The sequence below is a fragment of the Mytilus edulis genome, chromosome 3 (genome assembly GCF_963676685.1).
Source record: "Mytilus edulis chromosome 3, xbMytEdul2.2, whole genome shotgun sequence".
In the NCBI taxonomy this organism is placed as follows: Eukaryota; Metazoa; Mollusca; class Bivalvia; order Mytilida; family Mytilidae; genus Mytilus; species Mytilus edulis.
The window spans coordinates 97,431,712-97,440,769 of NC_092346.1; positions in this window are offsets into that span (position 1 = coordinate 97,431,712).

Sequence of the window (9,058 nt, forward strand, 5' to 3'; positions counted from 1 at the left end):
TTGAGCCGAAATATTTGCAATTATTGTATAATTTATATCATCTGTTCAGTTTTTCCATCTTTGTGCAATCACCGGATATTCAACACTTTTTAGTGTTTTGTTTTCCATCTATTTATCGGTATTGTTACACAATCTTTCAGACTCATATAATTTTTCCTGTTTGTGTAGTATTGAGGGAGAGGCAGAGCCGTAACTAGCCCCTTTTAATACTGAGGCAAAATATCTTCACCGAGCGTAGCGAGGCGAATTTTTTTTGGCGAGGGGTGTGGGGGCCGCTTAAGGCCCCCAGAAGCTCTGAGAAAAATAACGCAAAATCGTGCATTTTGAGCGTTTCCCGGACTATTTGTTACAGAGAAACGGAAATCTTTTTTAGCTATTTTTTCGACAATATTCTGGTCTCAAAGCAAAAACATAGATTCATTGTTATTTAGGACTTTAAAGTTTTAGGGAAATTCAAAACACAAAATGACATTAAAAGACTGATATGTAGGATAAAGCAAAAATCGTAATTCTCATAAGCATTAATACTGGATCTGTCTGTCTGTTCTTGTCTTGTATTGTGCTGACTTGAGATTTTTTATGACTAGATTTAAATATAGTGACAGTCATTAGTGCAGTAATATACGTTAAATACTAGTACTGCTTAAGTCGACACTAGGGACCATATTGACCTTGTTTTACGATATTTATGATTCTTTCATTATTGAAGACCCTCCAGCAACTATCAAGATGAAGAACAGGAATAAAAACTTTGACAATTGATCATTTGTATTTTTTTTTCTATACATTGACATTGTGTGCGATTAGCTCCCGTGCACGTGTACTTCATATTCCTTTATTTTCTGTTAAAGGGTCTGAATACGACTTTATGCAAATTTAACCCTTGAATGTAAAAGGTCATACGGCAATACATTGATGTTTTTTCAACAAATGATTTGATACCGGGAAATTGGTGTTCTTACTTTAATTTAAACCATGTCAGCTATTTAGTTTTATCCATATGTGCAGGCGCTTGGATATATGATACAGCTATTTTTTTTTTTATTTTGTTGTTGATTAAGATATTCAATTTTCTACATTTATAATACATATCTATCACTTCTGTGCATATCTCAACTACAGAAAATACCTAATTTTGCAATCCATACTAAGAAAAAATGGGTATGGTTTTATATACAAGAAAGGCAGTTTCGTATTCTTTGATATCAAGTTCAATTCTCCATGCAGAAACGACCACTTTTTTCTGTGTCAAGTAGCATCGTATATTATTAAAATATTTTCTCGCATAATGCCTGGACATCGGTGGACATGCAATATTAAACGGTGTGACACGTTTACAAATGAAAATCAGCACTCAGACTAGTCATTAGATAGGACAATAAATGAACAAAAGACAAACCCGGGACACAGAAGTACGCACAATAGGCCATCAACTCTGAAAACCAAAAGTAAAATAGAAACATGGATTACGAGAAATATGCAGGGGCGACATCAGAGAGTGAAGAGAACTTGCTTCTTGCAAGACACAATTTGATATGAAGTTAGTCATATGAAGATAATCTTTTGTTTTTGTTATTGTTTTTTTTTTTTTTTTGAAATTTAAAACATGAGGCATTTGCCTCATTTGCCTCAATGTAGTTACGGCCCTGAGAGGACAGGGGTAAGGGAGACAGGGAGAAAGGGGGTAGGAGAAAGGGGAGGAAGGCTGGGAGAAAGGAGAAAAAATAAAATATCTCTCCTTTTAAAAAATGATCTAATATTTGAAGAAAAAATATCTCAAAAGGAGATGTTTTATTCTAATGGGAGAAAGGAGAACGGGGGTAGGATAAAGGAGAAGAGGGATGGGAGAAGGGAGAAGGGTACCCCCCTGTCCTCCCCCTCAGTATTGTCAATTTTGATGATCCAATACCTATTAAGTTTACTGGTTGGTAGATTCTTATAGACTATATATATATATATATGTAAAGTCTCTGAATGATTGTATAATAAAAACTATAACACAAATTCCCATACGTTTCGGCCATTACGGCCTTCTTCATTGGAATAAATTACAACATTGAAACAACAATTACATTGCTTGGATACATTACGTTATAATAACTTCTATGACGTTCATTTGCCGCGTTTTTCGCTTTTTTAATATAAATATTTTTATTATCGTTCATACATTGTGTTGAGTCCTTCAGGTTCTAAAGTTTTTAATTTTTTTATCCAAAAGGCTTCTTTGGTTTTTCTGTAAGTTTCTGTCCCAAATACTCTTTCTATGGCGGTAACTTTTAAATTTGTCATTGAATGATTGTTCTGAATGAAATGGTTGGCTACTGGATCTTCTGTTTTCTGTGTTCGTATTTTTGAAAAGTTCAATAGCATTCGTTGATATAGTGTATCACCCGTTTGTCCTACATATATAACTTTTTCACATTTTGTACAATTAATTGCATATACCACGCCTACGGTTTTACAATTTATTTGTCCCTGAATGGTATATTCTTTGCCGGTGTTGTCACAAAATACCTTGGTTTCATTTATATGTGAGCATAATGCACAATGTTTACTACATGGTCCACATCCATTAGTTTGTTTATAAAATAGTAAATTATGCTTTTTGTGCACTAAAATGTCTTTTATGTTGTTATCACGTTTAAATGCCACAATAGGCGGATCGGGGAATATTTTCTTTAGTCTTTCGGATTGATGGAGCATTTTAAGATTTTTTCTAAGAATTGAATGTACATTTGGAAGCGCTTTGGAAAAAGTAATTACTAAAGGTACCCTGTTGTTTTCTTTCTTCGGTTTGTACTGTAATAGATCTTCTCGGTTTAAATTGTCGACTTTTTTCAATTGAACTTCAGTTGACGAGTTATTGTATCCACGTTTTCTTAGGTGCGTTTTTATTTCTTCTCTTCTTGTTTTGTAATTTTCTTCTGTTGAGCAAATTCTTTTGAGTCTCAGAATCAGAAATTCCACAGTTTTTAATTTATGATAAAATATCCTCGTTCGTATTATATTTGTAAACATATTATTTATAAGCAAAGCTCTTTAATATAATTTAATGATCTAGTATTAGTAGTTGCATTAACCATGTTTTTGTCGATTTAAAGTTGCAGTGACCTTTTTGAGAATTCAAGTTTGGTTACTGAATACACCTAGAAATGTGTATCATGCTTTCCTTTCAATCTTCTCAAAGATGTACGCGCATCCTCCTGAAAAATGGTAAAGTATATAATTATATATTAATTGATCTAAGATAATTGATTCTTGCATATCTCATCTAAGATCATTGATACGTGTATCTATCATCTAAGACCATTGATTCGTGTCTATCTCATCTAAGATCATAATTACGTGTTTATCTCATCTTATATCATTGGATCGTTTATATCTTATGTAAGATCATTTGTACGTGTATATCATCTAAGATCATTGGATCATGTCTATCTCATCTTAAATTATTGGATCATGTACTTCTCATCTTAGATCATTGGATCGTGTAAGTCTCATGATATCTAAGATCACTAGAACGTGTACATATCATCTAAGATCATAAGAACGTGTATATCTCATCTCAGATCATTGGTCATGGATCGTGTATATCACATCTTATATCATCGGATCGTGTATATTTTATCTTAAATCATTGGTACGTTTATATCTCATATAAGATCATTGGTACATGTATATCCATCTAAGATCATTGGATCGTGTATATCTTATCTAAGATCATTGGATCGTGTATATTTTATCTAAGATCATTGGATCGTGTATATCTTATCTAAGATCATTGGTACATGTATATCTCATCTTATATCATTGGATCGTGTATATCTCAACGTAGATCATTGGATCGTGTATATCTCAACTTAGATCATTGGATCGTGTATATCTTATCTTAAATCATTGGATCGTATATATCTCATCTAAGATCATTGGATCGTTAAAAATCTCATCTTAAATCTTTGGATCGTGTATATCTCATCTAAGATAATTGGATCGTGTATATCTCATCTAAGATAATTGGATCGTGTATATCTCATCTAAGATCATTGGATGGTGTATTTCTCATCTAAGATCATTGGTTCATGTATATCTCATATAAGATCATTGGATCGTTTAAATCTCATCTACGATAATTGGATCGTATATATATCATCAAAGATCATTGGATCTTGTAAATCTCATCTGATATCATCGGATCGTGTATATCTCATCTAAGATCATTGAATCGTGTATATCTCATCTAAATTCATTGTTATGTATATATCTCATGTAAGATCATTTGATCGTGTATATTTCATCTAAGATCATTGGATCGTGTATATTTCATGTTAGATAATTAGATTGTGTATATCTCATTTAAGATCATTGGATCGTGTATATCTCATTTAAGATAATTGGTACGTGCATATCTCAATTATGTTGGTAAAAGGGTAGTATGCTGTCTGTGTGTCTGAAACGAAGCACAAAGTTAAGAATCGACTAGTCAGGTCATATAACTTATCTAACTTGTACATGTCACCACGTACTCGAAACAATTGTGTCACCACAGCCAGACTTGTTACATACACTTTTACAGTTGAAGTGCTCTTGTTTGGTAATATCATATAAGACATCACGAACGTTGTTTATCAAAAAGTCATTTTCTTAAGTTTTAATATTTTATCAGCTCAACGCTATATTGAAGTCTTATAAAAATACATTATCATAGTCAACTATGATCTTCTATGGCATGCACTTTGGAATTTCGGTTTGAAGTTCTCAATTTTCTCATGTATCTCTTATAAACTTATTGAATGTGCAGTGATGGAGATGCAGGGTCCTCTTCAACGGGACAGCAACCCAACGAGATATTAACCAATAGACCGTGATAATTTTTATAGTGGTCAACATAGTTCCCAATAATAGACGGGTAAATAAATCGACTAGACGGATCCGAAACATATAAAAATGTATGTGAATGAATTCAACGGAGACATTTAGTGATTTGCCATTAACATCTAATTGTCAAAATACACAAAAGATTAATACGACATCAGTCATATATTGACAAGGTTCCTTACTAATTAAGGCATCTTTCTTTTAATTATTCCTTTTCCTTGCTTTTTCTTCAAAGATCTCAAGTGTTTTATTGTACCAAAGTGCTGTTTATTTAGGTTTAGAACTATATGTAGCCTTTCTTCAGTGGCGCATCATTTCAAAATTCAGTTTAAGTTGAGTTGATAATATATACAGTTGTTTCAACACGATTCTTAGAACACATGGTATTTATGATGTGAAAATATATGCCAAATTATGGTTTCTTTTATTGTCAGAACTCGAGTTTGACAGTATGGAAATATCCGGCCTAATGTAAGAAATATACATGGTGTATGATGAACACATATTCTTACGGAAGCGTATTAGCGCCACACATTTTTTTTTTTAATTTTTCTTCCTATGTTTGCGTTGTAACGCAAACCTTTGCGTTATAACGCAAACCTTTGCGTTACAACGCAAACCTTTTGCGTTTAACGCAAACCTTTGCGTTATAAAGGTTTGCGTTATAACGCAAATATCTTGATTTCAATTATTCATTAAGTTTTGTATATATGTTCGTCTGTCATTCATTTCGGATGTGATTTACTAGTAGATAAAAAAAGAAACATACATACAAGGCCAAATCATTATAATAAATATGCATAGGAATAATGGAATAATTGAAGTGCAATTATACATAAATTAAGACTGATTTGTGCATCAGAAAAGTATATAATTTAACAAGAAATAGATATATAGTTTAGTATATAGTCATACTAAAATTGAAAGATCAAAAATAATGTCATACAATTGTGAAACCTCCAAGTCAAATAGACAAAATGATCTTTCTGCATTAAAATGAATTATTAATAAGGAAACATTTTTTTTAAATCTCAGAATATGATCAAGATTCTTTGATAGAAAGTCATTGAATTTTCATTTCAATATAATGAAGTATTTTTAAGATGCTTGGGTAGCAATTTGAATAGAGAGAACATAATTTTATTAATAAAACATCTTCATTCTATACATTTATTGCCAAAGGGTAGCTTGTTTGAATCTAACCTACTTTACACAGTTCTCAAACGAGAGCTTACTTTGGAAGTATATTTATATTCGGTTATAGCTATATTAGCAGGGTTGATTTTTTTCTTAGGTATAACCTCAGTTTACTCAATTTTCTTAGTAATATATATACTAGTAGTAACTTGGATATCGTTTTTGGGGACCTTTATAGTTTGTTGTTCAGTGTGAGCCAATGCTCCGTGTCGAAGACCGTAATTCGGCCTATGATGGTTTAATTTTACGAATAGTGACTTAGATGGAGAGTTTTCTTATTGACACTCATACCACATCTTCTTATATTATTCTGCTCATTATTAGTCATTGATATGATCTAATTATTCAAGCAGTTTACTTTGCAATTACTACAAAGGTGATAAATTTTATTATATATAGCCTCCTCCATTAATAACTACTGTTTCCTTTGAATCTTAAATAAAAAATAAGATAAAACAAAGGTTTGCGTTAGAACGCAAACATAAGGGAAAAAAATGTGTGGCGCTAATACGCTTCCGTATATTCTCTTGCGTATGCTTAGATTTAATTTTTCTTTATTAGGGAGATGCAAATGATTTTTTTTTTATTTCATGTTTCATTTTTGACTCCAATCGCTTTGTTTATTAAATAATTTTAGTAAAGATATGAATATTTATGAAGGGATCCAATTGTCAGAACAGAACGACGTGAAAGGTTGATTTCGAAAACAGAACGTCTCTTATCTTTTCTCAGGTCATTTTTCCCTTATTAACCTTAATTGTGCCTTTGTAATATGGTACTGTATTGAGGCGATATCTAATGTTTATACTTATTGTTAAATTGCTAATAAAAATAAGTATGCTCAATACTATAAAGTATGTAACCTTGAAGAATGTCCGATACCAAACGTCAACAGCGCATGTAAAGCAATAAATGTATTTATTCCATATTGATAGAATTTTATAAGTTTTGTCAGTACGACAGTATATTAACTAGATTTTGACCAGAACATACTAACCTAAGGAAAACGTATATTCACTGCGCAATACGTAATTTGTCTACGTGAATATCCGATTTTACATCAAAAGACATAAATTGTATAATATTTATAACAATAAATAAATTGAGATCTCGAAAAAAGACGTTAGTTCATCTGACAGTATTATAGTGCAATTTATAATGAAACTAGGTGTGCCATTTGTTAATCGGTAAATATATTTATTATCCTTGAATGATCTGCTTTAACTCGCGACTTATTTGTGTTCTACTGGTAGTAAACTGTTGCATGATATGGAAAATTATTTAAAAATGTCATTACTCTAGATCTGGTTATCAAAGTAAGTACAGACAGAATACACAGTTAAAAAACACTCATTTTATCTTAAAGGGCTTCTGACTCCATAATCCAAACACTTCCTTCCATCAACTGACCAGTAAGATTTGTTTTTCGGTTATAAAACAGATCAAAACAGAAAACTATTATAAAAGTAGTGGTAAAAGTAAATCAACATGTCTGAATCCTAACCACAATATAGCAAAAGGAACCTAATTAGTTGTCACTTATGCTGGAAATTTTAGCGTGGACAATTATCCCGCATATCATGGTATTTTACTGATTTCGCAATTTTAAAACATCTATCAAAAATATGGAGAAGGGGACAAATGACTTTCAATATGATCTTACTGTTAATCAGACTCTTTTACAAAAGGTCCCTGGTCAGGAAACTTGTTCCTTTCTTGTCAAATTGAAATCGCATGATGTGTGATGCACACTGGCAATTGTCTTTTATTTTTTCCCCCCAATATTAAAGTATATAGGAAATTTTCTTTTTGAGACAAGTGCCTGTGGTGATGCATTCAGACAATGTCACCATGCACTTGGTGTCGTTCTAATTACAGTCATTTTGTATCAATGGTTCTGAACAGTAAAATCCTCTATCGAGCTGTCTGTAACTAACGACTGAGGAAGTTTGTTTACCTCTCATCTAATATGTTTGGCAAATACCTTTTGTAAGCATGATATTAAAAAACTCACTTTGACTTCTCTTCAAGTTAATTGAATAAAAATTTAGCAGTCCAACAAAATATTTCAAAAATTTGAGAAATGAGATTTAAAAAAAAAATATATGAAAAAAATAATTAATGCGCCTGTCAACGTATATTTGTTCCACCTAACAGAGGGTCCACTAGAAACTTTGTTATAAACAATGTCATTATCTATGTTCCTGTTGGAATAAATATTATATATACCCTTTATTCCGTAAGCAACAAATAATGTTATATTTATGGTATATTTGTTCCAATAGAAATATTCTTACAGAATATTTCTTCTTCTTGGAATTTATATTATGAAGGAACTTCTTTTCCCTGAAACTCCAATCAGTGGCGGATCCAGAAATTTACATAAGTGGGGGCCCACTGACTGACCAAAGAGGGGGCCCGCTCCAGTCACGCTTCAATGTTTTCCTATTTAAGCAACTTCAAACTAACAATTTTTTCCCAAAAAGGGGGGGGGCCCTGCCCCCCTTAATCCGCCTCTGCCAATAATCACGCCGCCATCGATTTTTATTATATTTGAAAGTCCCGATTTTGTTTTAGAATATTAAGAAAAAAGTAAAATCACAAAAATACTGAACTCCGAGGAAAATTCTAAACAGAAAGTTCCTATTCAAATGGCAAAAGCTCGGGCAAAAGCAAATTAAAGCTAAAAAACATCAAACCAATGGATAAAATCTGTCATATTCCTGACTAGGTACATGCATTTTCTAATGTAGAAACTGGTTATAAAGCTGGCTAAACCTCTGACTTGTGTGACAGTCGCAACACATTCAACTCCATTCCATTATATTAACAACGATGTGTGACTGAACAAAATAAAACAGAAATAATAGGTGGAAATTCACAAATTGGGGTACAGCACACAGGCACTTGTCTCAGAAAAAAATTCCTATGTACCTTATTATAACACAGGCACAGGCACTTGTCTCAGAAATTTTTTCCTATATAT